The sequence below is a fragment of the Hyperolius riggenbachi genome, chromosome 5 (genome assembly GCF_040937935.1).
Source record: "Hyperolius riggenbachi isolate aHypRig1 chromosome 5, aHypRig1.pri, whole genome shotgun sequence".
Taxonomy (NCBI): domain Eukaryota; kingdom Metazoa; phylum Chordata; class Amphibia; order Anura; family Hyperoliidae; genus Hyperolius; species Hyperolius riggenbachi.
In genome coordinates, this window is record NC_090650.1 from 366,075,781 (window position 1) to 366,093,453 (window position 17,673).

The 17,673-nt window shown below is 39.0% G+C and overlaps 1 protein-coding gene across 2 annotated transcripts in view; it reads left to right on the forward strand.

Moving 5' to 3' along the window:
* ZFHX4 (zinc finger homeobox 4) overlaps positions 1–17,673 on the forward strand; it is a 235,237-nt gene that overhangs the window by 119,721 nt on the left and 97,843 nt on the right. The gene's annotated exons all lie outside the window — the stretch shown is intronic.

Sequence of the window (17,673 nt, forward strand, 5' to 3'; positions counted from 1 at the left end):
GGCACTGTGGTGACATAAAGTAGAATGTAATTCAGGATACCCACTTTTGCTGTAATTTTCCTGGTTTCAGCATCAGAAACACTTCCTATAACTATATATTGTTTTATAGTTGGTATTTAGCCCCGCCCTCCCAGTGATGTTTAGCCTGGGCTGATTAGATATGCAGCATTCTCACACCCAGAGCATTCTGGGATCCCAAGTATATTGTCAACTGCTGAACGCAGTGTATCCAGCGCAGGAGAATTGGTCGCAGCCGGCGCCACCGTAGGCCATAATAGGAATTATGGCTATAGCAGCGCACAGGGAGTAACTTCATCGCCGTCAGAAGACAGAGCTGAAGTTACTATTAAAACCCAATAATTATTATTATTTCATTCCCCACCATCCATGGTGGCCGGAGGGGGAATAGTATTTAACACTGCCGGGAACTTGTGCAGCAGCAGGATCAGCCATATACTGGCTGTATCCTGTGCCCACGTCTCCCGCGCGGTTTAGCAGCATACACCATATTTATACAGTAAATGGTAGTCCTGTCTGAATACATTTGTTTGGCTCATTGGAGGAACAGTATGTAAACATCACAGAGTACTATGATAAAACTTGTATCGGTCCCCCTATATATAACTGTGATCTAACTTACCGCATTGTAAAGAGCAGTGTGTGTTCATGGTGAGCCCAAGACTGACACCTGCTGCATGTGACTTGGGATGTCATTACCTGGGACACAAGGAGTGCACTGAATGGCAAACCAAGTGCTGATCAGTAAAGATTGATTTTCTATGCAGCTCTGTATGAGCGTTCACAATGTGCCACCAGTCACCAGTGCAGATACTGGGAGATTCATGAATTGATTTGGAAAGCTATTGGTTAAGTAATATACACAACTGTTATGTCTGTTAAGTGGAATCCAATAAGCTTACAGAGGAATCCAATAAGCCCACCTGCCCCTGAGCCCAAAGCAGCCACATGGACTGCTGCGAGAAAAGTATAAGTACCAGGAATTCAATGTATTTCAAGAAAATATTTTCCTTTTTTTTGGCTGGTTCATAATAATTTTGCTTTCCAACTGAATGTATATTGGTATGCATACATTATTAATCTAGCAAATGATCAGAGTCTCCTAAATATTGATTATTTGCTGTATTTACAACCTGGCACCACACTATTTTGATCATATTTCAGCAGAAATGTGGTTGAAAATTGATTAGAATGTCGCCGCTGCTAGCTTCATACCAGTCAATGCAGTTCAAAGCTGGCCGCAGTCCTTTGTCACTCCTGCCAGAACCTGAATGATAAAAAATAACAGCCTTTCCTGATCAATATTTCATCAAAAATCAATCCACTACGTTCTAATTGCTTAATTATTATTATCTTTTTTTTGCGGTGGATCCAGTGTTTTTATCAAATTATTCTTCTGATTAAAAACATCTCCTAGTGCATCGTTAGATTTAAAATCAGTTAAATTGCTTACTTTGTAGAGCCCATGTTTTTCCCCCTTAGAGCCCTTTTCCACTGCAAATCGCAATCACAATCGCTAAACGTTAGGGATTGCGATTTGTCACAAATTCTTTTCCACGATCGTGATTTTGCAACCGCAATGCACTTGCATTGCAAAATTGCTGTAAAAATCGCTCCCGAACGCGATTACACTTTGGTGAAAATTGAATTGCGTTAGTGGAAAATACCTACCGCGACTCCTATGTCAATAGCAAAGGTTTTACGATTTTGCCGAATCCCAGTGCCGTGAAAAACGGCTCTCAGGGCCAGTGTACACCAAAATAGCAATAGCGCATAGCGATTTGCGATTGTGATTTTGTGAAGCAATTTTCAGAGCGATTTTCGAATGAATGAGCATTTTTGCTCATTCATTCAAGCTGAATCGCTCTAAAAAATGCTACATGCAGCGCATTTGGGATTTTGAAAAAAATCACAATGCTGCTGTTGGAACACCCTCAAAGGATGATATTAGCCAAGTGATTTCAAAGTGCTGGCGACTTGAAAAGCGCTCAGAAGCGCCCTTGGTGTGCACCAGCCCTCTATCACCAAATAATTTTTTGTCTTAAAATAAGTCTTATTGAAGAGGTAAGGCCAAACTTTAACACAGTTATTCTAACTTCATTCAACAATACAGAGAAAAATTGTAATAAGTAAAGTTACTGACCCACAATGCACCATCAAATTTAGTTAGATCAATGGCAAATGTATCTTGTTCAGTTGATCATATTTTGCCAATTGTTTTTGCATTGCAGTAAAAATTCTGACTGTGCATACTCACATTATATTTTAATAACGAGGGGTGGACTAAAAGAAAGAAAAAAAAAAACCTCATGAAATTTTAATATGTATATCTATTAACGTAATTTATACCAGCCAGTGAGTACTTTACGTTTATTGGTTCTGTGGTATCGGGGCTGCCACTGAAATCACTGCAGCAACACAAAGTTCTCCATTATAATCAAATAACTGTATAATTATCTGTTAATAGCAAACTAATCATTATATTTGTAGCTTATAACTGTAATTTCTGTTAAGACATTTCTCTCATTTTACGTCGCTGTGTAGGAGTCTGGCATGAGCCGGGCATCATGCCATTTTTTCTACAACCCACATTCATGAAACTGTGAGGATATTTCATGTGTACTGCCATCCTTTTTTTATTATTAGAGTGTAGCAGCACTTGAGTGCTAATTCATTTTTTAATCAACTAGAATGTGTATAAAGCTAAAGGCTTTTGATTTTTGTTGTTTTTGTTTTTTTTAACACTATGATCAAAGGAAAAGTTTGCTTTTATAAACTGTGTTTTGAGGTGGGTAAAAAAAAAGGAATATTGCATAGGAATAGATTATGGTGTTGAGCTTCTGCAATAAGCTGTCCAACAACAGTCAATCACTTTGAGGAAGGTTGTACAATTAGTATATAGATAGAGGTGCTCATGCTCTGAATATCAAGTGATACTTAAAGAAAACCTGAACTGAAAATTAAAAGTCAAAATAAGCATACACAAGTCATACTTACCTTCCATGTAGTCTACTCCTCAGTGTCTTTCTTCTGTCCTGCGTCCTGTTTGTTAACTGTGATCAAGGGAATTTTCCGTCCTCCATTTTGAAAATGGCCATTACCCATAACAGCTTTCTGGTCAGCACACAGTTAAACTGTAACATCGCCCACTTGAGCCATAGGTAAACATGGACATTACCTGGTACATCAGTTTTCCTCTCAGCTATAACTGACAGCAACTGATATTTTACCTACAGCAACTGATATATTTCAGATCTGACAAAATATTGTCAGAACTGGAAGGGATAATTGTCAGAAGAAAATGGTGAGCTTCTGAGAGGAACTGATGGCAAGGTAACCATGCAATGTTCATTTGAAGTTACCTCATGTGTTTATTTTAAATATTTTTACTCAGTACAGGTTCTCTTTAAGGAACAGTTTTGTTAAACTGACCTGAAGAAGCGGGAGAGGACCCGTGAAACGCGTTGTCTATCTTAACTTTGTGCTGAATAAATATTTTTTTTCCAGTCGTACTGATGTCCAGTCATCTAGAGAGATAAACAATTGCCTCTCTTGTTTATGTTTATTTTTGTTATATATACAAAGTTGTAGATAATCTGGAATAGATTTTTGTCATACACGGTGCCTCCAACTTAAAGGGACACTACAGCGAAAAACTGTAAAATTTAAAATATGTGCAAACATATACAAATAAGAAGTACATTTTTTCCAGAGTAAAATGAGCCATAAATTACTTTTCTCCTATGTTGCTGTTACTTACAGTAGGTAGTAGAAATATGACAGAAGTGACAGGTTTTGGACTAGTCCATCTCTTTATAGGGGATTCTCAGGGATTTATTTATTTTCAAAAGCACTTCGTGAGTGGCAGTTGCTCTGTCCAACTGCCAAAAAACTGTGTAGGGAGCAGGGAAGCTGGCCAGCATCATTGTTTAAATCCTTTTTAGGAAATATCTTTATAAAGAATAAAAACCTTGCTAAGAATCCCCTATGAAGAAATGGACTAGTCCAAAACCTGTCACTTCTGTCATATTTCTACTGCCTACTGTAAGTGACAGCATTATAGGAGAAAAGTAATTTATGGCTCATTTTACTCTGGAAAAAATGTACTTCTTATTGGTATACGTTTGCACATATTTTAAATTTTACAGTCTTTCGCTGTAGTGCCCTTTTTATTCATTCAATTGGTATAAGCTAGTCTATAGACTTGCTCATTTGGAATGAAGAGGGAGGAGACACTCTGACACCTCCTATGCAGGGTGAGGAGGGAAAGAGAAATGTTTTTGTGTTCTGCTACTACTGAGAGAGGAAGGGAGTTGTAAAGGAAATGCAGGAAGGAGAGCTGATGCTTATTATTGATACCATTATTTATTAAGTGTCAACCTATTACACAGCTGTTCGCATAACCCAGGCTATATTTCTGCAAAGGCCACAAAGGCCATGGCCTAGAGCAGCTGCTGTCCAAGGTGACAGCAGGACATGGAAGAAAGGATTGCTACATATGGTAGAGGAAGCTGTAAATGGAATGTGGAGGCTGCAAGCTGGTCCTCAAGGGAGCTATGCTTAAATGATAGGGGCTGCTGTATATGTGTCATACTTGGACATGGGGGTCTGCCCACAGAATGGCTGTGTGGCTGGTATGAAGTGATTTCCATAAGGAAATTCGGCAACAATTGGCTTAGGGAAGGAAAATATATAAATTCGGCCTTATACATATCGTTAATATGCAGCAGTGCCATAGTCGTAGGCCTGACTGAATGTTGCTTCCCAGTGGAGTACACCACCTGCTGTATATATTAAGTACATCTGAAACATTAACATACAATATTTCTTATCTACCTAAATCTAAGAAGAAAAAACAAACCAATATTTTTAAACCAATTTTGAAAAGAGATTTGCATATTCGGGGGTGATGCATCATGGGAGACCACAGTTGCTCACTTAAAACAGAATTATTGCAAATACCTTCTGTTTTAAGAAGGCAAAATTATATTAAGAGCTCATTCACACTTTTACATGTTGCTGTCCATCATGACGTGCACACATAGGGCTCGATTCACAAAGTGGTGCTAACCCAGTTAGAGACTTTAGGCATGATAACCATTGCACCACGCTGGTGAAAAGCCAGTTTAGGCGTGATAAGTTTAGGTGTAATAAGTTTAGGCATGATAAGTTTAGATAAGTTTAGATCGCGTGCAAAGTCCCGCACGCAAAGCAGCGCCAATAAACTCTATGCGAAGTGCACCAGACTTTGCTAGCGCAAAACTTTTGATCAGCTGTGCACTGCGGTGCTAACCCAGTTGGTGCTTAAACTTATCATGCCTAAACTTATCACACCTAAACTCATCACACCTAAACTTATCATGCCTAAACTGAGTTTAGGCATGATAAAGGGCTTTTCACCAGTGTGCTAACTCTTAGCACAGCTTTGTGAATCAGGCCCATAGTGTCAACTGTGTCCATAGTGTCCTTTTCTCCTATGCAAAAATATACCTTCCTGTTTTTTTGTTTGTTTGTTTGTTTGTTTGTTTTTTTGTGGCTCTTGTAGGAGCAGCAGGAAGTAAGTCAAATTACCCCCAGTGTGAACACAAGTTTTTAACCTTGTTCTATCCAAATCTAAAATAAAATGCTAGAATGGTGTTGAGGTTCAAAGGGAACTTCTAATCACCATATATTTTAGTTCTTTCTTGCTAAAGGTTTTGCTTCTGTTTCTCCTATAGCTTTGGACCTCATCCAAGGGGATGGCTAGAAATCTGAGGACAGGAGAATAGGATCTGAAGTATTTTGTGAATAGGTGTAAATAGAAAAGCAGGGCAAACTTTTCCAAGTTTGGAAACAGCAGGAAAAAGTTAAAACCTTTGTTGGGTTATTATGCTTTCTAGGTCACTTTAGAGTTTTTCCCTATTGTTTCTTTTTCTATAATTTCCCATGAAGCTTCAGGGACTGTAAAGATGGCCATACACTATAACATATTTAGCCCAATTTGAGAGTCAAATTTCGAATTGGGCAAAGCCTTTGTTTACCACTGGAGCACATCAATGCCGCAAATGGCCCCATAATGGACCCACAGATGACATTCAGTGATCGGGGATGTTGGTTCTTTGGCCGACGTCTCGCACAATATCCATCATAATGTTGATCATGGTACAGTTGCAGTCCAATCAGTGCCATAGTCAAGTAGTGTAATGGTTGCTTAAAGTTGGGGAATAACCCTTTTTTTAGTTGTTGCTGAAATGGGTCTCTCCACCAAGATTTTATTTCTAAATGGCACTTTGGTGACAACTTCAAAAATCTGGAACTCATCCCAATCCCAACCGTCCCTGGATGAGATGAGATGGGGACACAGACAGTTATAAAAACCTGATAAATATCCTAAGCCATTCCAAGTTACCCATACATTTAAAAAAAAGTTTCAACGGCTTTAAGGTAAACCTGAGATGAAAAAAAAATATATACATACCTGGGGCTCCCTCCAGGCTGATCGATCCCTCACTGTCGTCCTGTGCCATCTGGATCATCAGCGATTGGCCTTGGAAAGTCCTCCAGTCATGGCTAGGCGGAGTAGACACAGTCTGGCCATGCATGCTCCCTTGTCATGCTCCCGTCGCCAGGAACATTCTGCAGTAGTACTAGCGTTCGGAGAGCAATGGGGGCGCACATCCATGCTTGCGCTCAATGCCCCAGACTGGAGGACTTTCCAAGACAAATTGTTAATGATCCAGCCGGCGGAGGAGGATGGCGAGGGAGCAATCAGGAAGCACCAGGTATGTATTTTTTTTTCTTTTCCCATTTCAGTAACACTTTAATTTTAAAAATAAAGCAATTAAATACAAAGGGAAATAAAGAAACAATATATGCATACAATATACTGTATACGTCCCCCTGTTCCACTTAACAATACAAGGCCTCTTGTATTATTCTGTCTTTACTGTTCCTTTAGGTCTTTCTTTAAAAAAATCTGCAGTAAGCACAGATCAGAAGGCTCACTATAAAACCATGCACATCAGGTTATAGTGAAAAAGCCATCAGCCTGTGTTATACATATGTTATTTAGTCAGAAATGGACAATGGAATGCGCGCAGTCCTTGGCCTTTAGCTAATGGCTATAAAACATGAGTGGAGACCAGTCTGTGAGTGCATCTGGTTTTAGCATTCCAGCCCTTTGCCTTGAAGAGTAATGCAGGCACGGTTTTCCTTGTCAGCTGCAACTAATATAATTTCTAATCCAAATTTCCATTGTTCAATCTCTTTGTTAGCAGATTTAATAGCCTTATCAAAAAAAAAAAAGACATAAAATACAAATATATAAAAAATAAATAAATAAAAAACACACACCAACTTCTCTTGGGGGAATACTAAACCGCGAGGTCTGAACTCGTTGCTGCAGATTTACTAGAATGAATTAATGTCCAAGAAGGAGGGAAAAAAAAAACTGTCAACATTCCAGAAAATGACAAGTGGAGTATAACAAACATGGAGAAGCAAAAGCTTAACTCATCCAATAAGGTCTATGATATCAGTGAGGAAAAATTCTTGTAATAAGGATGGCGGTTTAATAACCTATCCCATATCTTTTATAAGTCCCTAGCTAACACTCCTTAGTTTAACAGTTTTTATTCATTATAATGGAAAATAAAATAAAAATGTCTGTTTTTTTCACTGTTGGCTCTTATCTAGCCTTCGCAAGCTCCATGCTGGATGCAAGCCAAACAATTATGAAGGCATTTGGGACTAAAGGTTGCCGAGGCTCAGTCTTGATTTTCATCGAGATAAGAACGTATCTTATGAATTTTTTTAAAAAAAATAGATATTTTGTGGGTATAATTAAAGGTAGTTAGCAATTACGGGAAGACACGAGACAGCTAAGGGCTTTAAAATTTAGTTAACGTAGTGGAGAGGAGTAATGGACGCTATATTTAGGACTTGAGTAAAGAAAGTTATTGTCTTCCGCAAAGAGATGCAATAAAAAAAAATAGTACAGTGCGACCAGAAATTGGCTTTGTGGTTCAGGTATGCAAGAAAAGTGCAAACCCCGAAACAGTGCTGTTCTTTGTTGATTATTCTAAGGCAGAGAGTTATCAAAATAAGATGCGACTCTGTGGCTTTTTGCTTCAGTGCTCTTTGCCTCTAATTACGATGGCATGTAAAGATATCTTTTAGCCTAACACAGATGGTAACGGCAACAGTGACACCTGCAGCTTCGACAAAAAACTAACTTCTGAGGAAGGGCACAAAATAATAATTAATACAAATTCTTTCTGGAGCTGAATCTTGCTGGCTTAAAAAAAAGAATAAAATGCTGGTCTGTCTCAGTCAGTAGCAGTAGCTTCGCTATCTGCTTGTTAAAATAGCTCTTCTGTGAGCCCTGGCAGCTCACCCATACTTCTCTGGGGTCTGAGGTTTTGGTATGTCTGGCCACGCCCTCTCCTCGCCTTTTTAGCCAGGGATGACATCACATTGGGGCATTCCTGCCTTTCCACTACGGCGGGAAATGCAGGAAAATAAGGCCTGTGACAAACAGGAGATTTTGTTGCAGTAACTAGTCTCTCATTTGCTTTGTTCAGGTTTGCAGTAATATGCCTCTAATATCAAAATACAATAAAAACTGTTGACTGTTTCTAATAAAAAAAAATAATGACCAACATAATCTCCAAATTAAACTCCATCTTAAAACAATTAAAGGTAATTTCCTGTCAATTGCCACCTTTAGGGCTGGTGTATTTTGACCTTTGAGTTCAGTTTTGATACCAGTATGGCATCAGTTTAACACAAATTTGACTGCAGGTCAACAGGAGGTCAACCACACTTGCTAGTGTACATGAACCTTTGTCTTGATATTGAGTTCAGGTTAAGTTTAGCACAGTTTGACATTTTCGTGTACAGCTAGGGTGCGGACAGATGTCAAACTGAGCATAACCTGAAGTCAAAATCCCCTTTAAATGTGCAACCTAAAAGAATTGAAGGTAATTCAACAGAAGGGAAACAATGAAGTTCATTATGATAATTTTAATGATTCAGGAGAAGGGACTTCAAAGGCCACAGAGAGCCACATTTAACTCAAGAGCCACTGGTTTGGACAAACTAGAACATACAGCAACAGCACTATAATCCATAGTTGAAGACAAGCTTCTGACTCTTCATGCAAATTTCCATTGAATCGAACATGAGCCACCAGCTGCCAGCTGTAGGGTTGAATTTCAATTTCAAGTTAGTGAAAATTTGCATGGAATCTTGGTATTGAAGCTCACCTCTTGCCATAATTATAATGTAAAGCAAGAATGGCAACAAACAGATTTAAAAATATGCCTTTTTCAATGGTAATAAACTGTTTCACATTCGGAGTCACATTTGTTTATATGGGGCAACATGGAGTAGTTCTTTCTTAAACTGAATCTGTAGAAAACCTTTGTAGCATAACACGAGTATGATGAAAGAAAAATAAAAGATCTCTTTAACAAAAAAGTTACGTAAAAAAAAGATCATACAGAAATTATAATCTTTCCAGTAAAGCATGGCCATACCCTTTCCACATCTCAAACTTCCCTAAGGGCTTGTTCACACCTTGGGCGTTTAGCGGTTGTTTAGAGCACGGGCAATTTTTTAAAACACCCTGAAATCGCTAGTGCAATGAATCCTTATGGGACAGTTCATCTCAGTGCGTTTCATCTACTTTCTGCTCAGCAAAGTGGTACATGTACCGTTTTTGGGGCGATTATGCTACAATGGAAGGTATAGGAAAACCGCAAACCACTCACAAATCGCTTTATCCGCCAATTGTGTTTGCGTTTTTAAGAAAAAAATACATTGTATTTATTCTTTTCCGGGTAAAAGAATTCACTTCCTGACTTGCGTCAGAAAGTGAAAAAACAAATCGATCTGCTTAGCACAAAATTGCAGCACGCAGTGGAGCTCAGGGAAGGAGAAAAAAAAAGCGCAAAAAACTAAAATCGCTGGCATCAGCGATTTCGATTTTAGATGTGAACAAAGCCTCATAGTCATGTAAAGAAATCAAAATGGCAACTTTCGGTTGAACAAGAACTTTAAATCTGCACAGGTGGAACACAACATTTGGGCAGGCTAATCAGATTCTGGAACCACAAAATAATTGAGTGACTGTTCCCAGATTTTATTATACCCCTATAAATTTCCACTTTTGCCTGTGCTAATTCCTGTTCCCATCAAAATAGGCTTTACGTGTCTTTTTGAGTAACCTTTTCTCCGAAACTGCTGTTCATCTCGACAGGCAGTTTCCTGGGATGACAACCTCTGCATATGTATTTCTGTTATGCCGTGTTTCTACACCCTACTTGTTTGTGACAGGCTTGCTTTACGGTGGGCTCTACTTATTGCCACTGAGGGCCACACTCCACCAGAAGCTCTGTCACTACTCAGCTTTTCACCTGTTATTTACCTACCGCCTTCTCACACACTGTAGGCCGTGCTATAAATCTGCTGAACATCCAGCTGTTTTGTTTAGCAAAATATTAAACATGCCTCTTAGACCCTTTGTGTATCCCATCTATAAAGCTGGTGATTTTTAATCACTTGGTAAAGTATCTTTTCCGCTGGCAGCCTTGGCGAGCCAATTTCCAATGATATTAGAACTTGCGGCCATAAAATATTTCTCTTGGTATTTCCTCGCACGTTAGCAGCTGTTAAAACAGTCTACTTACATATATTAAGCACAAGAATAGGTTATTTGTAATATATGTTATTGGAAAATAGTTGAAAACAAGAAAGAGCGCATTTGTGAATGTCCTTTGCCTGGAAAGTTCTGCCATCATGCATATACATAAAATATTCAGTAAATATTAAAACTAGCAGCACAGGAAATTTTCACAAACTCAGTTAAAGAATTATACTCCTTTTTCTTTTTTCTGCTCTGCCAGAGCAGGCTTGTTTTTGTTGCTAGGCTGTAAACTTTTTTTCATCATAGGCTCTAAGAAACGAGAACTCACTCATAGAAAAGGTGGGCAGCCTTATATGTGAACTTGAGTTCATTAAGTGCAATATTATTTGTGGGTTTTATTACTCTCAAGGTGCACATACTTGTGTTATTTATCATTCAGGAAAGGTCGTTTTCGGCCTACTGTGTATCAGATTGGCCCATATAGAGGCTAGACCTACTAGGCTTGGATTTGAAAGAGGGACGAAGAAAACAATCCAGTGGTCATTCAGTAGAATGAATGTGGCATCTGTATGACTTCCTCCTGGATAGCGCCATTGGCGATGGAATTGTCCATGTGCCTATATGCTTGTTTGTAGCCCCCAGTGATGAAGCGCTGATGACAAGTCAGCTTGTATCTTGGTATTAACCCATTTAGCATAGCCCATTCGTTATGCTTCCTCTGGTGGCCCGTTACAGGTGCTTGCACTGTCGGCAGAGTGCAGGCATCAAGAGTTTCTGAGTTTCGATAGACTTTAAATTGAACCTGAAGCCAAAGATACTTACCTAAGGAGAGGGAAGGATCTGGTTTCTATAGAGCATTCCCGTTTTTCCTGGTCCCCTCATTCCAGCGCTGTCTACCCCATTAGCAGTTTCCGATTGATGGGTCGGAGACTGCTCTCTTACGCTGTGGGAGGCTTCTGAAGTCTTTGGGAGCCTGAGTTCTCCCAAAGATGGACGGCTCTGTAGTGCGCATACGTGAGTGCGCTCTCTTGCGCTTTTGCACATGCGCAGTATGAAGCCACCCATCTTCGGGAGCACTCGAGTCTCCCAGGGGCGGGAGATTTGAACAGGGAACACAGCGCTGAAACAAGAGGACCATGGGAGGAACGGGAAAGCTCTTTTTTTATTTTAATTTGGCTTCAAGTTTGCTTTAAGGGAAAGCAAGTTAGCCTACAAGTATTTTGTTAGAGGAAACCAGAATGACCAAAGGAAACCCATGCAAATATGGGGTAAAAATGCTGATGATGATCTAAATGTGCTGTAAGATGGAGTGCTAAGAGCCAGAGTGTTGCCCTAATGCACATGACCATCAAACCTCATAGCAGATGGTGTGATTTGCTGTACATTGTGTCATCCACCAAGTAGTTAGACCTTTCTTCTGATTACCAGAACCTGAAATTAAAACAGACAAACATATCATTTCTACCACAAGCCACATCTTAGAAGACAGATATTGAAATTCAAATTTGGAGACCTAGTGAACATTACACTAGTTAATATTGAAAGAGTCTACTACAGCCTGAACATATGGCACACCACATGGTACTTTACTTGGGCTCAGGAGTTATTTAAACATGTCATGGTCAATCTGGGATAGTAGATATATAAGTAGATATATACTATATATAAACATATAAATAATACTAATTAAGTATAGTTAATTAAAAGCATCTAGAGATGTGAGCAAACAGTTCGCCCGTGAATCTCTATGTGGCCGTACTACTTCCGGGTCGCTATGACCAGTAGTAGTACGGCTGCGCTGGGCCGGCGGTGCGCTTCTTTGATCGCGCACCTGTTGCTGGGCACTCTCTGCGCATAAGCGTGACATCACTCATGACATCACGCACATGTGCAGAAAATGCCCAGCAACAGGCACGCGATCAAGGACGCACACGGCCGGCCCAGCGCAGCCGTAATACTACTAGTCATAGCGACCCGGAAGTAGTACAGAGTGAGGGGTTCCCCAGCGAACGGTTCGGGAACCGTTTGCCGACATCTCTAAAAGCATCTCGCATTTTTTTAAAAACATTGTAGCATAATTCTGTAGTAGAAGTAACAAATATATATGTACGATGACATTAACAACAAAAGGGGTACCTGGCCAACACACCTATTAATAAAGGGGTAAATGTAGGGGTAATGTAAAGAAACCTTATACTATCGGGCGCCTATGCCTTGTCTTCTTTACCTCTAATGTAATGTCTTATCATATAAACATTTCAAGGAATTTTTTTCGGAAATTTTCTGATTAAAAACAGTCCAGCCACCACAGTGCTGACCAGTGGTAGCGCAGGGCAAAGGACTTAGATTAAAAGACTGAGGACTTAGATTAAATATATCCCTCTTGTCCATTGTTCATTTTAGCATCTTCTTGCCAAATCTTCTGGAGCGCTTGTAATTTCCTCTGTACAGAGCCCGACAGGCTCATCAGCAGCAGAAGGTAAACATAATAGATGTGAGGAATTTCTGGAGACTTATGAGGTTTAGCTTGCTGAAATGTACACTGCGTCTGGCGATCCTTCGACGTGGCCACATGTGGACTCTCCAAATTGAAAACATTATAAAGAAAAGGGGAATCGTTAAGCCCCTGTTAACCGCAAGATTTAGGAATAAAATACTTTTTATACAAAAGAATTTGAAGGTTATTTCAGTGTTATGACACTCTACTGTTGCTACTGAGAGAAATCATCACTCATGGAGAGCCCCATGGTAAATCTCACATGACATATGACATATGTGGCTCCTTACTCAGCAGTGTGTATTCTGAAATCACCCACAATGCACTGCAAATGGTTTTCAGGGTGCTATTGAGAGTGATAGCAATTATTAATGTTCTTGGCTGTGCTAGCATGAGCTTAAGAGAAGAGTATGGTCTGTTGTGGTCTATTGTTGCATAAACAGCAATCCCAACAGCATATGTGACTTGCAAAGATAATTATTAGTCTTGCTACACAGAAGGTATGATGTATTTTCCCAAAATGTCAAACGCCAACATCATAACATGCTTCTCTTTCTACTCACACACCCTGATTTCATGTGCATAGTCATGTTGATGTATGCAAGTCCACAGGGGTCCAGAAATTAGCTATTGTCCATTGTTCTAATTTTAGTTTTCACTTATTTTTAGAAAGGTAAATAGCAAACCCAAAAGTAACATCACTATTACAGTTCAATATGGATACATCTCTTGAGGACTCCACATAACCCAATAGTATGCTGTAGTTCATAACTGTCCCCAGCTTACTGAAGAGTTTGGATGTTCTCATCTTTTCTAGACTACTATTGCATTCGAAAGTCATCTCCTAGGAAAAGCACCTTCATACAAGGGTGTTGCTTCCTGACGATTCCAGTAGATGACCTTTTAAGGTCAATGGGTATATAAAATTGTAAAAGTAGAAGTGAAGTAGAAGATGTGGGCATAATGTTTTTTCTGACCCCTTAATCATAAATGAGACTGCTGTCTGGGCAGATGTTTACCTTTGTGCTTTGTTGCATATTTGTTCTTCATTGTCAGTATCAACAAACCACAATGAATCTTCACCAGAATAGTTTTTTACGGCCAACGTTATGCCATAGCCCCTCCCCCCCCCCCCCAACACTTTTTGCAAAACATCTTTCTTTTATGTCTTTGATGATACAATATCATGTCAGATGTGGAATTAGGCAAATTATAATACGTTCTAACAAGGCTTCTTTGTTTAAATAGCTCTACTTATTATTATATGATATTCTTTTTTATTGTACTTTACATCATTTATCTATTTTGGGAAAATATTCCATAGTGTTAACGCTTCTGTATGAATATTCCGATTTGCAGAACTGGATGACCCATTAGGAAGCGGACGCTGTAACTAAGTTCAATGTATATGATGAACCATAATATTACTGCATATTAAAGTGATCTCTTAACCTTTTTATTCCGAGTCTGTTTTACTGATATTCATTAGGCATCTTGAATGCTGTAAACATCTCAAGCACTAGAGTGCTAGTTTCAATTTGGTACCAGACATTTCTGCGCATCTTGCCTTTTGTTTATGCTTTGACAAGAGGCTGAAACAGCATTAGCAGAGCTGCAGAGAAAAAAAAGGCCTCCTTCACCCTCTCATTGTTTACCTGTGTTGTAGCCTGATGGAACAGCTTAGGTCTGTGAGGCTCTGAGCTTCTTTCAGAGTCTGCTTCAAGGACTTGCATAAATGAAAGACTGGATCTTGCTAAAGATAATTATTTAACCCTTTCGGTACCCCCACGCCAGAGCCGCCGTCAGGTGCGCTGAAAGATGCTCCGGCCACATGACTGGCGCTGAAAGGGTCCGGGCCCCCGATGTCTTTCATCAAATTCTGAAGACATGGAAAAGAGACAGGCTTTTGTCTGTACCAAGCCTAAAACAAAAGGTTGTCTGACTCCTGAGATGAACAGTACTTGTAATGTGACTGACTGATGCATCTGAAAGCCAGGGAACTTTGCAAAGCCATGCTTCTCTTTTGTTTCTGCTGAGTGATAAGGCTTTGGGATGCTTCCAACCATAGCCTAATTACTAAGATTGCAATGATAACCATTTACATATCAGCTTCAGGCCAATAACAGGCTCTAATGGACGCTATTTTTAAAAAAGTTTTTTTTTCTTTTTCCATATTGATTGCTCCTCCACCCTCCCTGCTCCAGTTTCCCACCTCCAATCATTTATCTATAAGCCCTTTTAATTCCTGGAATTTGTGTATGGGCATAAGAAGTGTGGATACCTTGAAAGCCTTAATGGTAACTTTGGCTTAATGAAGGCAGCAAAGATCAGAATACGAAATAGCAAGCTATCACTTGGAAAATAAAACACAAATTATTCATGAAGTCTGTAGTACTGACTACTGCGTGACTACATGAAAGCTATAGAGGTAAAAATAAAATAAAATGTTTTTTTTGTATGTGTCATTTAGGAGTGAGAGGATACATTGGCCACTTTACATTACTGTATTTCACAAAAATACATTTTTGAAATACAGTTATAAGGGATCAAAGTTTTTTTCATATGAATAAGAAATTGCACAATGTTCAGTATTTCAGCAAATCTTCAATTTCCCTAAGGATGCAATAAAGAATTCCTAATATTTGTATTAATCTGTTTATATCATGTGATGTTTGTTTACATCACATGATAAGGGCTGAGCAATAAGAGTGCAGGGGAATTCTGCTCGCTCCTTTTTAACTCCATCACTGATAGGCGGCTGGGGATGGCCAAAAATCAATCTCTTTATTGGTTGGGCAATTATTTTTGGCCAATGAAAGTTATGTAAGTATAAGTGCAGTTTACTAAATTTAGGCTTCTACAATCCTTTTTATATTGGAAAAGGGTGATGTAGAAGGCATAGGAATCGACAGATATTGTTCAGGAACCATCTTGTTACTCAAAAATCAACAAACACTGAAATTCGATTTTTTGGGGATCTACACATCAATGTTGGCTTTTTTTAATTAAATAAATGCAGCCATTTGACTAAAATATTTTCTAAGGTTCCTTTTTTTGCACTTTTATTGTTTATTTTTCTTTATGAAAGACAGGATTTGTGTTTCCTTGTTAGGGACAACTATATTATTGTAATTTATGCAGACCATTGAGATTCCAATCTTTCCAATATCTGGATGTCAAAAAAGGTTAATGCAGTGGTTTCTATACATTGGTCCATGCATAACATTTTTATGATTTCTCTTCTGTCTGCAGCGTGCCTTTGTTTTTGAGCAGCATTCTCTTATCTACTAGAATTCATGCTTGACAAAAGTGATTGGATCACCAGCTGACTGTGTCTGTAGCAAGCGGCATGGGAAAACGATAATTTTTTTTTTTCAAACGGGGAAAAGCAATGCTGCATTGCTGTCCCCCATTCTTTTATTCAGATTTGAGAATATCGCCTGGATATGATCTTTTCTGTAACTTATATTATTCTGCTTTCTAGGTTGAAAATGGGGAAAAGAGATGCTGCATTGCTGTCCCCGATTCTTTTATTTGGATTTGACAATATCTCCTGGATATTTTCCTTTCTGTTGCATATATATTATTCTGCTTTCTAGGTTGTTATAGACGATTAGTGTAAAAAATGTTGATATGCTGTCAATATTAATGTAGATGTCACTCCAATAGCAATCCCTAATGTATGTAAAAGCAAGTATTTTTACCTTGATACAGAAAGGCAGCCATGTGTGAGATTTAATATACATCCTAATCTATCTTGTCATTGCACTAGCCATGGGTGATGTGCTAATGTACGGGCGGCCATATTCTTTTTCATCCCTCGCCGTGCAATGGCCATGCATGACTGACAGGCCGGCCTCTGCTCTGTAATTATTCGGGGGACATCTAGACTTTGTATCTAGAATATTACTGTATTGACCTTTTAAACTAGATGAAAACAATAGGTACTAACATTAACAAATTTTGGTACTGTCTCGCTTAATGCTAATTTGCGGAAATTACAGCTTTTGGAACTTAATGGCTGCTCATTAATTTTTTTTCAGGGCTGGTTTTGTTTAATTAGCCACTGGATTAATAGCTTGCTGGAAAAAAGTGTGTAAACAATATAAATAATGGAAGCAGAGCATTCATCTTCACATTAAGTTGTTAAAGTGGGTTTTGGATCATTTTGCTGTCAGACACAGGAGCGTGATTCATTTTAAGAGTTTTAAGAACTTCCAGCGGTTAACTCTTGCATGGAATATTTATTCCAAAAGCTAAGCACATAGCAGGTGTAAAAACATCACCTCCACTAATGTGTTTCTAAGCAATTACATGTCAGAGGTGCAGCACTGTCATTGGATGGATTCATAGAGCATTAGCATACACCTGCCACAGGCAGGAAATAGATAGAGGATGGCTTTTTCACTGATAGTATATTAGAGGTGGCCTTAGCTCTCCAAGCAACTTTTTTTTAAAACCATTTCCCGCTAAATATCAGTTTTGAATCCGATTAAATTCAACATGTCCGATCAAGATTCGATTCGATTCA